Genomic DNA, 12,327 nt, shown 5'->3' with positions numbered 1-12,327 from the left:
ACTTAAAAATAATACATTGACTTGAATACTTTACGAGGTACTTTATAATATAAAAAAGCTGATGTACTCTACCTATTACATTGAAAAGAATATTTTTCTTCTTCGTTTAAAGTTGTTTTATATTTTTTGTTACTGTCTTCATTTGGTAAGAGATGAATATACGAAATAACTAGATGCAGATTATTATATGTAGAGTATGAGTAAGTTCAAATAGGGTTTTGTACATTAGCTACTAACTTCATTTCCCAAACGCAATAATGACCTTTATTTTTTAAGTATACATATTAGTGTTGGGGCTTGGTCTTGAAATCCTGGACCGGTTTGAGACCGTTATAATTCTTGTTGGACCAAACTAATTCAATTCTTTAAAGAAGTCCATACTGGATCGGTCACATTGAAAAATTTGGTCAAAATTGGTCCAACAAATAAATCGGTGTTTTAATACAATATATAGTATATGCTAATTTTTATTTTTATTACTGACACGTAATTCAGCAAAAAACAAACGAGTGTCCCGTCAACAAGCATTTTTCAGAGAAAAACGCGAAGTACTCTTTGGACGGGTTACAGAGATGGGAGCATCGCTGGGAGAAGTATGTAGATATATAAGGAAAATACTATGAAAAACATATAAAAAATTCAGAAAAAATGCCTTGTTAGGTTACGACCTAACAAGGCATTTTTTCTGAATTTTTTTTATTTTAAAATTTTATACGAGGGGGTATAACATAAAAGCCAGCAGGGAATTTTTTGATGAAACAGAGAAAACCCGCATTATAAGTTTTTTACTTCAATGAAAAACCGAAAATGGTTTTTTAAAGAGTCAAATACAATATTCAAACCATGAAAAACTGTCTAACAAGTTATTAATATAATTATTTTTTGTTTTAATTTTTACATGAACCCATTATATACAAGTTCAGTCAATTTGATCATGCGGTATTTGGACTTTAAATCGAAATTTTGACATCATTAATCTAATCAATTTCAATTGGTTAACAAGTTAATCTCTTTCTTATTTTTGTTATTCTTGCAACGTGAATACCTATACACTCTTGTTTAAGAAATAATTTTCACGTCATGACGTCGCAGTATCTTTTATGATCAGTGTTATCAAAATATCTGAATTTATTCATGTTCAGTTAACCTTAAAAACCCTGGCTCTTAAGGACTTTATCAATTTTTTGAATCAATATAAATTATAGTACTCATATCAACGGATACATCAAAAAAAAGTCTCCGAGCTTGCTTTTATGTTATCACCACACATATGTTCCTATTTTCCCTTGCACAGAGCCTGAAGAGTATAAATCTATTTAATTGATCCAACATGGACACACAAATTGAGATTAATAACAAAAATAAGAAAAACTATTCAAAGAAAACATTCAATATGTAGCTTTGTATAGAAAATGTCTTAGTTTCTTGGCAAATCAAGGTATAACATGAATGTCTGTATGTTGTTTCAAGTATACGGTCTGATTCTTTTACATACTTTTTTGCTTTCAACTCCCCCCCTCCTCCCTAATTTTTCCTCCATATTTACCACTGTCTCTATGTAGTTATGAATGTAATTTTATTTTTGCATACAAAAATAAATATTATTACATACGAGTACAATCGTTCTTTTATCAGATATTTCTTCTACAAAAATCATTAATTTTTGAGGCTCTATCTATCCCGCTCTGTATGTTAATACAGTAATACAGGGTGTACAAGTTGTCTATGTCGCAGTTTCTAGGGAAAACACAGGTACTTAGGAAGCTGACTTTTTATTATTATATAGGTTATTCAAACCTACGCCATTAGGAAAAAATTGAATCAATTTAAAATATGTTGTCCCAAATATTTGAAAAAGGCACGGAGTCCACCTTGTAATCTGCCCGGAAGCAACAATATAACAATAAATTGATCTCTGAAACGCAGTAAGACTTTCTTTTGTAAGGTTAGGAAAGAATTTGATACCTGTAATGGACTCAGCTCCCTGCCACGCCTCCAAGTATCAAAAGACTCCCAGACAATTTGATGACTTCATATTGTCGGACTTTTGGCCTCCTAACTTGCCAGATCTGAATCTGATGGATTTTGTATTGTGTAGGGTACGATCGAACAACAAGGGATCAATTGGTAAAGAACTTCTCACGCTTTCAGCCTGATATAGAGACTGTTACTTAGGCTGGAGGGGATTTTATTGAATAAAATAAATTAAAACCCATACAGATTTCAGGATCTGTTTTTTTTTTTTTTTTTAATTTTGATAACTGATTGGAGAGAAAATTGCGTTTGATAAAAAAAAAATCATATTTGTGACGCTCATAGTTTTACACCCTGTACATACAAAAAAAATAGAAGAATTTAATTTTATCATATATATATATTAGAAAAAAAACTTTAAATTAAAATAATAAAGTTTAAAATTGTTTTTTTTCACAACTTTTTTCATTTTATTATATATCTGAATAATAATTTCAAAAGACATTTTTTAATTAATAAACCATATTTTTATTTATTTGATAAATACTTGATAACGCTTTATTATTATATGTGCCTTAGCAACTTTTGTGATGTTTTTTTTTGGGTTTTTTTTTTAATTAAGTTAACTTACTGAATCGTAGAACACTTTGAATATATATTTATACGTAGTTAAAATAAAAATTATTCATAAAAAAGATAATTAAACAAGTGAATTAAAAAATTTATATATTATTACATGATTTGTCAATTATATCTTAATTTTGTTTCAATGTTAAGTGTATACATTTGATCAATGCTATAAGATAATTGAGATCATATTTTTTTTTTAAACATTTCAAAAGCATACAATTTGCACAATACATTTATTATATAATATGTAAAAAAAGGAAAGATTTGATTCAATAAATTTTGTCAGTGGTTATTTTTATAATTGATCTATTAAGACTTTTTGGGTCACTTATTAACAGATTTAAATAATATCCTATTGACCTCCAGTTATGATATGATTATTTTATTTACATTATTAATCAAAACCAATTCTAATTTTATTATTTCAAATGGTCAACCAATTAAAGAAGTGGGGTTCGTAGTTTAGTTTAACTAGGCTTAAGACAAGGAGCTTCTACCTGTAGGGGCCCGAATAAAAATATCATTTCTTTAATTTTAACTTATAATAAATGGAATAATAATATACCTGATTCACAGAATTAATGTCCATCCATTGAAAATGAAAGTTTAATCAGTAATGCAGGCAATATATATGGGTCAATCATGAATAAATTAACTTCTGAGCGCAAAGGGAGACTAACTTTTTAAATAATTTTAATTTAAAATTATTAACAACTAATTATGATTAATTCGTCTGACCCTAATTAATAAAAAAATAAGCATTAAAAAAAAGAATATCATATTCTTGTTTCTTTTTGTAATTTCTTTATAAATAATATTTATAAGGAGTTGGATATGTTCATAAATATGGTATTGCAATTTGAATCGGAGGAACTTTTTGGTATCAGTACACCTCTAATTATTATATATATTTAAATACCTGAACTCTTTGAGATTGTTTTCCTAATGTTTCTTTAAAATTTTACCAAAATGACTGCCCATACAATATACATACATTTATTTAGGTCAAACCTCTGTCTGTGCTTAAACGCATCCTCAAGTACAAGGTATGTGACTGATGCCTTTAATTTGTATGAAATAAACATATCAAGTGGCAATGTTTTAAGAGCATTTAAGTAGATAATTGAACCTGAACATGAAATCTCTACTTTGCAAAACTACAAGTGCTTCTCAAACTTTTTCAAATCCACTCCCTCCCTCCCTTATGTTAAAAAAATAGAGATTTCAATTTTTTGTTGACCCATTCTCTTCAAATACTAACGAAGATACTTCCCTGGGTGTGTTTAGTAATCCCAAGATTGAAATTGATATTTTAGCAATATAAAACTTTTTTTTAAAATATATAGAGAATATATTATTAATCAATTATTATCTAACAAGACATGTTTTATGTACAAAGAATTATGACATTTCTAACTATCCTCCCATTTTCATTTTTCATACGGATCGTTCGGGTGGGTAAATTATTAAATTCTTTGAAACTTGATAGTTAATTAGTTCTGGAAAACGAATTAAGTACCATACAACGCGCTCGGGAGAAATTATTTTCTTGAACTCAATGTTCATAGGTTGTGTCCGGAAAGGAAATATACATTATGTATATGGACTTCAAAGAAGATTCCCAGGTCGGATGGTGTAAATATAATAATATAACTTTTACAAACACTAAATCAATGCATCTCCATCTGACCAATTTTAGGAACAATTGTTAAAAGAAAGTTAGATAAATAAAATATATGATGAATTATGAATACGTATAGAAGATGGAGAAAAAATATTAGGCACTCAAGTTGTTTCAGGGATATTTTCACACCTAACCCTCTGAATTTGCTCTATTTTTATAAAAGAGTTCGTATCTTAATGACATCTCTTAGCTCACAAGTATTATTTTCTTGCCGGTATAACATTGGAGCATTCGTGTATTACCTATTTTAATGCTAAATATCGTATTTTTTTATAATTGAGTATTTTGTAAAATTATTATTTTAGAAGAATGGACAATTTTTCAAAAGTTTTAAAAGAATTTCAACATAAGTTTTTTTTCTTTTCTTTTTTTATAGTAGAAAATTGCAGAGCAAACCAAAAAATGTCAAACTCTTTTATCTGTCGAAAACAAACTATCAAAACAAAATTGCTGATTGTGATAACATAGGTTGTAGACATGCGTACTAGCACGCTAAAAAATAAATTTGAGAATTGAATTCAAAATGATAAAATAATAGTTTGTTTTTTATCAGAATAGTATATATCTTTTATTCAAAATAATTAGTAAAATAGTGAAAATAGATACACACGAAAAACCATTTTTCAAAGACTTTGATTTATGATTAATTTATTAAAAACAATTTGTTGATAACGTAATTGTATAATTTACTATAATCATTATTATTTTATTTTTGTAATGTTCCTTTAATTGGTCAGATGGATTTGCATTGATTAAGAATAAGTAAACATTATAGTATTAAATTTACTCCATCTGAACTAGGAATCTTCGAGTTGTCCATCGAACTACGTCGTTCCATTATAATTATTTTGGACGAGGTGTTGTACACAAATAATTTCTCCATGATGCAAATTACTGAAACTTATTTTTTGGGAATCACTTCTTAGCGTCCTCCTTAGAAATATGTAAATAATTTTAGGGAGTCTAAGACACAAATGATATCATCAAAGTTACGCCCAGTAGTAGTGGGCTAAAGGATGGAAAGCTTTAATTTCTTATTGGACCCAATAATAAAGACAAGTCGGGGGGGGTGTTAGATGCACTACCGTAGAATCCTTCACATCTGGGGCAAACATACTATAAAACTAAGTAATATCTCTCTTTTGATTCGTGAGGATCGTATACAAGAATGTTGAGATAAAATGGTAGGTCTTGATGTCGTTGATTCATCCCTTAGGACTCTCAGCAGTTACACAGGACATACTCAAAAGTTTGACACCTCTTTCTTTGAAATTGTCTTCTTATTTCTCTACTTCACCGAGCTCAATCGAACAATCCGGGGTGTTGTCAGCGGGATGAATAAACACTATAGTATATGAGTCTTTGATATATTCATGGAAATTAATCCGACCCTCAGATGATTCAGTCTTAAAATCAGGTGGGATACTTAGAAGAACAAAAAACAGCATTTTGATGAAATAATTTGTTAAGTATAGAGTAGAAGATAGAAAGGCAACCAAACATAATTGTGCTAAAAGAGGCCTGCGGTGGGAATCTCAGAGTAATATATTGAATTTATTTCTAAGTCAGGTTCTGCACAACGTTTTTGAAGGTGAAGGGTCAATAAAGTGAAATATAAAAAAGTTATATAAATAATTGGAAATTCTCAAAAAGTGACATAACTATGGGCCCCTTTCTCTCCCTCTGATACGTGGCCCTATTCATATAATGTTTTAGGAATAATCCTATGCATAGAACGTCCCATATCTACTTATATTATGTATTTTAAACACTTAAAATGTAATTAAAATTATATTGTTTCATTAAAAATTAATAGGATGTTCAGAATCATAGGCTTTAGTATGTATATATATATATTCATCTAACGCCACCTACATAGACATCAGCAGGAAGTAATTTATAATATAAAAGTAAAACATTACACACAACTGGTCAAATAAAATAAATTAGAAAAAAACACATATTTTTTTTTTTCAATTGAAGTTCTTACATCCTTTGTTACTGTTCTACAAAATATTCTCTCAGGAATGTAAAATATAGAAGACTCAAAATATGTTTGTTGTTTGATCCGTCTCCGTGGCTTATTTTCTTTTAATGATATCGAATTAAAAGTTGTCTATTGAGTAAACAAACTGCCAATAAATACTTTGATTTGTGCTCTATCATAATTATTTGTTTTGCAATCAAAAAGGAAAAAATGAGACGGACGTCCTTTATTTCGTCTATAAGGATTAACAAAACAGTATTAATTAGCATTTTTTATTCATTACTTATGATATAAATTACTCTAACCTATAAAAATAAACATTAATAAAGTTTTTTTTCTAAACCTATGGAGCAAAAAGAGAGAAATAAAGAATATTTGATCTTTCTTTTTTGAACATGTAAAAAAAACAAAGAAAAAAAACCTTTTTAAATTTGAGAACCACTGACTCACTGAATTTTTATAATCGAATATTTAAAAATGCAGAATATATATATTTTTTTAAGAAAAATAAATATCTATAATTTAAATCCTCAGATACGAATTCGGGTATTAATTTTTGTATCCACAAGTATTGTACACAATGATGTTGTATACATATATATTAAAACACGGATGCAAACATTTCTAAAATGTGGGTAACCCCCGAATGTATACAGAAATTCTAGTATTCGATGCATTACTCGTCTATAATTGAGTTATTGATATTGATACCACATTACGTTGGCAGTTTAAAAACATTCAGTGACATAGACCAAAGATTCTGTGGTGCAACAACACTTGAGGATTCCAGACACCTATTGTATTTCCTACCTATAACTTTACAACGATATTATATTTGTTTGTTATTTTTACTTAAAATTTGCACAATATAGAGACTATTGGTGGGAGAAGAAAATTTCTAAAAAAGTGACAAAACAAGATAATATATCACTTAATCCACTTGACCAAAATATAAGTACATATTTTCAAGTCAAGGCTTTATTAGGTCAAGGATAAATTTCCACAAAAAAATTTATATATATTTATTTTTTGCAAATAAATTTTTATTTGATAAAATCAAATAAATATTTTGTTTATTGAAGTAATGTCACAAGAAAAATGTAAGTAAAAAAAACATCACGTAATTTTAGTATTAATTTGAGCAGAAGCTAAAGGTAGAATGTAGATGGATCAAAGAAATAGTGGTAAACCCTCAAAAAAGTTGATCCAGTAAAGACCTTACAGGTGGCAATTCCAGGTTTTTATCAACAACATATGTATTGCATATACATAAAAGTTTTAGATATACAAAAAGATATAATGCAAGAGACACATATTGTGGCCCTACCAAAGGTAGGTACGTCGGATATACTTAGAATAATAGATATTAGTAAATATGTACTTATATAAATTAGTCTGTAATTAAATAGTTAAATGGAAGGGAAAAATATGTATTGACGTCATATTTTTTAATGAAAAACTAAAAAAGAAGCGTAGAAGAAGAAAATATGAACATAAATGTAAGAGCTGTCTAAAACTCAGACGTTGAGTTTAATCAAAAAGTACTTTATATCAGGTGCTCCATTGAAATCTGAACACATACTAATTTAATAATTAATGAAGTTTAGGCGATTAAAATTAATTCATGTTCCGATTTATTAAAGCATAAGGCATTGGTTACAAAACAATACAAACATGAGCTCTCCAACATAACGTACAAGTCGAGAAAATGACACTTTAACGTGATACACGAATTTCCATTTGCATACTCCAAGCCATTTGGCGTCTCCAGGGCCAGCGTCTACGTCGTCAGTAAGTCCGACACGTTCGTGAGGAAAAAGAGTTCGTCAAAAAGGCTAAACGAAACGAGTTACGAGAGGGGTTAAAAAAATAGCCCAGGCCAATACCCTCAAGTCCATGAGAGCCCATACAAGGATCCCTGGGTATGAACCAAGACTGTCCAGAGAGCTATCAAAAAAGTGGAGAGAAAGAGTCTTGTGAGGATAGAGAGGCTACTTTTGACACCAGCAATGAAAGAAATCCATCTCCTCCGTAGTAAGACTCTTTTCAACTCTTTTTTGATGCTTTTGACACCCATCACCCCACCCCTACAACCCATCAACTACACCTTTTGGATGCTTGTCGAGGGGAAGCCCTACATCATCCAAACACCACGACCCTCAAAGCCACTGTCAACAAGCACTGGGATGCCATGACAGAAGACTACATCTGCTGCAGGTCACATGCCTTCTACCGTCGCGAGGAGGTTATCCTTTCCGCTAAGGGTGGCTACGTTAATGATTAGGAGAGCTCAGACACACATCTACCTATTTATACTATTAATTTTGTTGAAACTCTGTTGTTAATTAGTAAATCATATCTTGTTGAAGTTTAAAATTCAAAGTGTTCATATTTTAATGGACTACCGAGTATATGCCATGTAAACGCAGTTCAATCCTCAAGAATATGACCTACAGCCATTTTCTAATCACAATCATCAAAAATAATAGTAATAAAAAAATTATAAAACCTTTTGTCATGAAGAACAGAATAATCTAACTAGAAGTCGAACAAATGTGCTCCTTGATCATCATTTTGCGTGACAAATCATATATACAAAAACATGGGTATCTACTAGTGTTGCGACTTGGTCCAAGATCGATTTTGTTATTATGGTAAGTAAATTTTTCAATACCAATCTGGACTAAAATTTAGATCTTAGAGTTTTCTAAAAGAAAAGGTCAAAAATATAGTATTTCTTTTTAGGTTTTTTATAAAAACCTAATTTTTTTCCCCTCAAATTTATTTAAAAAAAATGATGTGGCATAAGATGAAGACCAATTTTTTTTTGTACAGCAAATTTTACTACGAGACCGGTTCAGACGAAAGTTAGACGAAATTAGTAAATATTATAACGATCTTAGACCTGTCTAGGGATTTCTATGCATAACCTAATACTTACTATGTAAATAATTCATGACTTTCAAACTTTGTTGAGGAGAACATGTGAGGAAGAATATCTTAGTTGTATTTACCTAAGAGTATTATATTCATCCACAAAGGTACATATATATTACACATATATATACGTATATTCTTAAGGGAGATTAAAGTTAAGCAGAAATATGATCTATGGCAATTTCATTGTCACTCCAAATTTTGATAGAGCTGAACAAGAAAGATTATTTGATAATTTATTTCTAATAATCAAATAGGCCCTATTGTAAGTAAAAATAATTATTAGCCTTCAAAAAAGAAATATGTACTTCATGTTAGTCTTGCAACTCGAAAAGGACTTGTGAGTGACGTGTTTTATATGATTCGAGGTTGAAGAAAATAGCTAAAGACGGACTTATTTAAGATTTGAGTGCATTTGATTAACATAAAAACAATTATTTGACTCCAGTAGGTTATTCGGATCGAGATTAGTGACTTGAATCCATGACATCTCTGCTTTGAACTGTTTTTATTGTTACAAATAAGGCACACTGGTTCTCAAACTTTTGTGCATTGTGTACCACTTCATAAAATATGAAGATCTCCAAGTACCACCATCCGTTAAAAGTTTTAAAATTATGAATTTTATTAACAAATGTGAATGACAACTTTCAATTTTAAATGACATGTTTTATGAATGACTTCTTTTATAAAAATGGGTAATATGGGAAAAGATCTCAGAACTTTGAGTTTCAGGACTGCATATGTAGGATTCCCATGCATTGTACCATAAAATAAATGTCACAGTAGTGATGTATTCTTTATAGAAGGGGTTATTATTAAATTAAATGCCTTGTCTTACCTTGGTGAGTAATTAAAAAAAGAACAACACCATAAAAAGTTGTAAAATATATCAATATATATATAATATAAAGGTAATAAAACTTTCAATAAACCGAAAACTCACTTCACTTAAACACAAATCAAATTAAATCACTTGTGGAACAACACAGTAAAATTATTACAATATATAGATATAAGCTATGTATTTTTATAATAATATATATCTTATTTTTACAAAGCCGTCTGTTCACACTGCAATCATGACGTATACTGACAAAGGGGAAATACTACATTAAAGTAGTAGTAATGAGTAGTAATAACACTACGTATTGAAATCAGCATCTGCTTCGTTCCTACGTTCATTCCTGTGTGTTTTTTTCCTTTTTCCTTAACTCGAGGGGTCTTTCAAAATGTCTGTGAGTGTGTACGGGTTTTTATTATTTTACGTTTGCTATGTTCTATTTAGTAAAGTCTCATAGTAAAAAAATATGCGTACGATTTTCTTATGTACGGTATTTTCATGGCAAGACATGTGAGTAGTTAATACAAACGTTTACCTTAGACGACTACGTAAAATAATGTAAGATTTCCCGCTCTCCTTCTCAGTTCTCCCCGTATCCACACATGATATACTAACTGACAGTAATGAATAGTGGATTATGTAATAGTGAAATGGGTTTACATACTATCGGGGTTTTTAGTAGGTATCGTAGATATCATTTTTGGACTGAATTTTTGCGTAAATTTACTAAAGTATATAATTTCTGTTCTAGAGCGTATTTTAGTATAGGTTGACTTGAGTACTATACAAGTCTTTCCTGGGAAGCCAATGAAAAAATCTAAAACAATGGTTCCAAGGAGTAAATTTCTTGACAGACTGTCTTGGTTTTTACGAAACGCAGATTCTGTTAAATATTTTTCGTTTAATACTGTATTAATATTTTCTCAATCTGGGATTCCTTGAAATATTTATGGAGAATAAAGGTTTAAACAGATAGATTTTTTGTTGTGGAACCTAGTTTTGGAGTAGGCTAAGAAATATCCAAACAAGTTTTAACCTTGAAGACTGATGCAAAAATATAAAATAGTGGTTCCTAAATGGATTGTCGGGGGTTTTCTGGAAAATACTTTCTTTGTAATATTTTTCGTTTGTAACTGTAAACATTTTATGAATATGGGGTTTACTGCGGAGCCTATTTACCCATAGGTTGAAATTAGCTGGGTTCAAGCTTTTCCTAATAGATTTATGCAATAATTTAAAATATTGGTTCCCTTGAATTTGTCTCTAAACATATATTATTTGTTTTTTACACAACACACTTTTTGTATTTTTTTTCGTTAATAATTGTATAAAGGAAGAGGGATCCACATGTAGGATTCCTGTGAAAGAGGGCGATGCTAGAATCTGAAGGTAAAAAGTATGCAGATCATTTACAGTAGTCGCTGATGAGAAAAATGAATATTGTTCTGATTGAATCAGGAGAAAGGGTTTAATGGCTAATTATAGTTTTAGAGGCCCCCATTGAAGGAAATGAGCTGATTACCAAATATCTACCTGAAAAAGTGAAGAATAATTTGGGGTTAGTGACAGTGGAAGATGGGCTAAATGCAAGAGGGGTATATCCTCTAATCAACTCCAGCAATACTCATTCAATCCAATAAGGAAAAAAAAGACGTGGGCCCCTTCAAATTTGCCACATCGACGATCAGGGACAACATCTCTTGGCAAGACCACTCAGACAAATTTAAAGAGGCTGCGAGTGAAAAAAAAAATAGTAAAAGACTTCATCAAGCGGATTTGGAATTCTATCCTTACACCAAAACAGATGTTCTTGAAATACCTTATCTCGTCTCCGGTATTTTTCATAGAAGGGCTCTTTAAGGACGACCGGGCAATCTGCAAAGAATGTAATATAAAAAAAGTCAATAACACATAATCTCAAAGGATTGCAAGCCCCTGAAGTAAATAATACAATTAATTAGACAGGGTGTGGAGTCCAAATTGCGTAGGAAGCCATCTAACCGCGAACTCTTGTATGTTTTTGGGGAGCTAGCAATCTCGAGTGATTGACCTCGAAAGTTTTAATCAAATTAAAGTGTTTGTTGTCTGTAGCACAGTACCATAATGGTTTTCCCGCGAGCCGATTAATTTTGGCTGCACTAAACGTGTTCAGGTGGACAAGGTTGGCCAAGAGGAGAGAAGTTTAATAGGGGGGAGAAAAGAGAGAAATTAAGAAACTTTGAGGAGCTCTATTCTTGTTTTTTTTTTGTCTATTCTTTTAACCATATTTCC

The 12,327-nt window shown here is 30.3% G+C and overlaps 1 protein-coding gene and 1 pseudogene across 4 annotated transcripts in view; both read right to left on the bottom strand.

The window, feature by feature from the left end:
- Positions 1-10,462, bottom strand: part of LOC121119657 (uncharacterized) — a 353,492-nt gene extending 343,030 nt beyond the window's left edge. The window contains exon 1 of one of the 4 annotated variants that reach the window (XM_071889787.1): positions 10,054-10,462. The gene's annotated coding sequence lies outside the window, so the exon portion shown is untranslated. The remainder of the gene's footprint in view (positions 1-10,053) is intronic. The other 3 variants (XM_071889783.1, XM_071889789.1, XM_071889784.1) reach the window with 3 other exon arrangements.
- Positions 5,100-5,879, bottom strand: LOC121120674 (uncharacterized; annotated as a pseudogene).
- Positions 10,463-12,327: the final 1,865 nt, after the last annotated feature.

This window comes from Lepeophtheirus salmonis, chromosome 6, assembly GCF_016086655.4.
Source record: "Lepeophtheirus salmonis chromosome 6, UVic_Lsal_1.4, whole genome shotgun sequence".
Lineage (NCBI taxonomy): Eukaryota > Metazoa > Arthropoda > Copepoda > Siphonostomatoida > Caligidae > Lepeophtheirus > Lepeophtheirus salmonis.
This window is presented reverse-complemented; position numbering and strand designations above follow the sequence as displayed.